The sequence below is a fragment of the Panthera tigris genome, assembly GCF_018350195.1.
Source record: "Panthera tigris isolate Pti1 chromosome A3 unlocalized genomic scaffold, P.tigris_Pti1_mat1.1 chrA3_random_Un_scaffold_106, whole genome shotgun sequence".
Classification (NCBI taxonomy): Eukaryota; Metazoa; Chordata; class Mammalia; order Carnivora; family Felidae; genus Panthera; species Panthera tigris.
The window spans coordinates 44,120-47,936 of NW_024962155.1; the positions used below are offsets into that span (position 1 = coordinate 44,120).

Consider the following 3,817-nt stretch of genomic DNA (forward strand, 5'->3'; position numbering starts at 1 on the left):
CATTAATTTTTCCATTGAGACGTTGGCAAGGGTGAGGGGTGAGAGGCTATAGGGAAAAGCAAGAGGAGTCTCAGCGGCAGAAAGAACATAGCAATATTGATAAATTGAGAGAGACTAAAAGAAGAGACCAAAAGGAACTAACAATTAGTACTACACGCTTAGGTAAACAGCCCTTATCCAGCCAACAAAGCTAACACAGCTGCCTTTTCTTAGCAGATTGCTGAAAAGTAATAAGACTTTTCCTGTCTTTCAAGCAACTCCAACCCATGCCTTTCCACGGGGAGTTTTTCATGAACAGTTAAAAGAAGCAGCAGATGTCCAAGTTTTTCATGTGTTTTAATAATTCATATCCTTTTGAATTGTGTCCCATCAAAGAAATTACTGTGTGGTAGCAGTTTCAGTTCTGGTGCGTAACACTGCCTCATACTTAGTAAGCTCTCAAGAAATGTTTGGGAAATTAAGAATATGGATGAAGGAATGACAGTACCTGCTGGATCGCAGATGAGGCAAAGTGAGTCAGTCAGTTTGGCCAAAGGGTTGTAATTACTGTCAGAACTTACATTTAAGGAAGGAGAAAAGGTACTAATACAGTGAAAGGTTGTTGATAATAATTTAAAATGATACATAATAATTATAACAAGAGAATATAGATCTTTGACCTTGCCATGTACTTTAACAAGGTCAAAGGTTAGGTTAGAATCAATATATCTTTTATCTTGGAATCTTGGATTTTGGAGAGCTTAAAGTCATCAAGCCATCTGCCTTAGGAACCAGCCACTTGGGTAGGTTTAACTTTGGAGCTAACCCTTGTCATCCTAAAGCATCTCTTTCCACGGATGACTTCTTCAACATCCTGTTCCCTTGGACTTCCATGAATAACCTCATTTTGCTTCATTTTTTTCTTGCCTCTTTGACCATTATACCTCAGTCTCCGTGGTTTTCTCTTCTTTCCTGCCACCTAAATAAGGCTTTTCCCTAGAGCTCTGTCCTTTGCCCCACCTGATTCCCACTAAATGGCCTCTTTTCTTGGAATCCCTTGTACCCCCATGTGTTTCTCTAGTACCAAACTCTCCCAAGCTCCAGACCTATGCCCGGCTGCCTATGTGACATGTTAATTTGGATGACTTCAAGCATCTAAAAAAGGTCTCAGACTAAATCTAGTTGTTTTTTTTTTTTATCTCTCATCAATGCTAAATTTTCTTCTTGTATTTTTCTTTTAGCTAAAGGTACTATCTTTTTTTAATGTGATCACTCAATCCAGAAAATTGAGAGTCTTCTCCACTCTCCTCCTCAGTTTATCTTGAAATCCTCTGATTCAGTTCCTTTTACAACTCTTGCTTTGGACTCACACCTTCATCTTTATGACCACTGGCTAGTTCAGGCCCATGTATTTTGCCTGGATCATTGAGATAATTTCCTAACTGCTTGTCCTGCCCCCCTCCCAACTTCTTCCCTTATATTCCATTATCTCTGACAGTCTGCCTTTGCAAAAATGCAAACAGGGTGCTTTGCGTTATTTACCAGCAAAATTCCACCTTCAGGATAAACTTTAAAGTTCTTAGCATGGCATCAAATTATTTCAGTAGGCCCCTGACGACCTCTCTCATTTCCTATCCTACTTTTCTTTGCCTTCCATTCTATGTTCTGCTACAATTGTTTGTTGTCAGATGTAGAGTGGCTATTTCGTTTATGTGCTGCCACTCATGGTATTTTCTCTGTCTGAACTTCCTTCTCTTTTTAACCTAATATATTTATATTCATCCGTCTTTGAGTAGCTTCGTTTTTGAAGTTAATTCTCTACACAATGAAACCACTATTACTTTGATGTTAGTATTATACTTGGTGCATATTAATATTAAGTATGTTACTATGTCTTTGGTTTCACGTTTCCAAATGTGAGCACTGGGAGATTGAAAAGCAGGTCTCATTTATATTTTCATCTGCGCAGTTAGCACACAGACATGACATAAATGTTTCTTGAATGGGTACCGAAATGAATATGCTCACTGTTTTGATCTTAGTGGCTATGATTTCTCCACTTAAAATTTCTTCTTAGCTTTCTGGACTATTGCCATAGCATATTCTCTACAAGATGTTCCATGTCTTCATGACCATTGTTACGTTCCAAGGGAAATTCATGATCTTCTGGGTTGGGTTAACCCTTTTCAGGTATCTGTTTTCTTGTGTTATAAAAAGAATCTATGTAATTGAACTTGTTGCCAGTAGATGTACATTAAAATACAGAGTTCACAAGAGTACATGACATTCTCATTAGACACAAAGAATATTTTTGAGTCATGCTATGGTATTTGAAAAGCAATTCACATATTACACATTATTCCTGTGAGACACAAACTGTTTCTTTCCCATTTTAATTTGCCTGCTTAAAGACAGAAACAGATAGATGCGTTTACACTCAAGGTATATGCCTTTCCCTTGTGGCCAATGAGCTAATTTCCTTTCCATATTTGCAGAATATTGATACAATTATTCTTTCATCAGACATGAAATTTGAGTGTATAACCAGTTTGTGGAAACCAAATTACTAGGGTAATTTATTAGGTTGATAACAGCAATTAAGTCATAAATGTTTCTGAGAAATATAAATTGACTTTCTGTTTTAAATGGATAATTTAACATTCCAAACCACAGACCTGTCGTGTAACTAATTTCTGGGATAAGAAGTTTGTTTCTCCTATTATTAAACTAAAAAAAAAAAAAAATTCAACCTTTGATAATCCAGTAACGAAGTTGCTGAATTCTTGGGTTCGTGTTATATCTTCATTCTTTTCCCTTGTTGCTAATTTTTTTATTTTATTTAAAAATTTTGTTAAAAATATTTATTTTTGAAAGAGAATGAGAGAGAGATAGAGCACGAGCAGGGGAGGCGCAGAGAGAGACGGAGACACAGAATCTGGAGCAGGCTCCGGGCTCTGAGTTGTCAGCACAGAGCCCGACGCGGGGCTCAAACTCACAAACTGTGAGATCACGACCTGAGCTGAAGTCGGATGTCTAACCGACTGAGCCACCCAGGCACCCCTAATCTTTTTTATATTTAAGGACATCACATTGGAGGGAATTTTAGATAGAACTGGGACGTGTTGGTAGGACCATGGATTTTTCAATGATTGGAAATGTGAAGACTGTACTTTCAGGGATTGTTTCTAAAGTTTGTCACTAGAGAAATTTCTCTAAGTGTGGAGTCCCTGAAAGCATGAGGAGGATAAATAGTGTCCCTTCCTGACTGTAAAACCGACTCTGGGTGTGGTTTCCACAGCTGCCCTTGTCATTGATAATTGTTCCCTCCTCCTTTGGGGGACTAAGAGGAAAGTGGCCCGTTGTCTGAGTAGTTTCTCTAAAAAAGAAGGCCACATGTGTGGCTTGTTAATTGTCCATTGGAATGCTGTGTGGGTGAAGTTAAGTGAGCAAGGAGACAGCACTTGGAGTGTAAACAGATTTGTCAGCCTTGTCAGCAAGGACTTTGACTTTTCTTGGAGTGAAAGGAAAATCATTGGAGGATTTTCAGAAGAGGAGGTCTATCAGAATTAATCTGATTTCTATGTTACCAATCAACTGGAAAGGCAAAGGCAGAGGCAAGAGGTTACTTAAGAGACTGGTGTAGTAACCTAGAGGGGAAATTAGGCTGTTTGTTAGCAGTGGAGATGGTGACAAGTGGTCAGATGTTTGGGACGTATTTGCAGATAGAACCAGGGCCCGCTTCACGACTTCCGGGATGTAACACTAGTGCTGTCTCACAATGGTTTTTGCTTAGAAAAGTTTGTGCTTATTTGCATACTGTGCTGTTGCAATCCTGAAA

The 3,817-nt window shown here is 38.6% G+C and overlaps 1 non-coding gene across 1 annotated transcript; it reads left to right on the top strand.

Moving 5' to 3' along the window:
• Window positions 1-3,139: 3,139 nt before the first annotated feature.
• On the top strand, window positions 3,140-3,351 carry LOC122236211. The gene has a single exon (XR_006214317.1). It is a non-coding gene; the product is annotated as a small nucleolar RNA U3 (small nucleolar RNA).
• The last annotated feature ends 466 nt before the right edge of the window (window positions 3,352-3,817 follow it).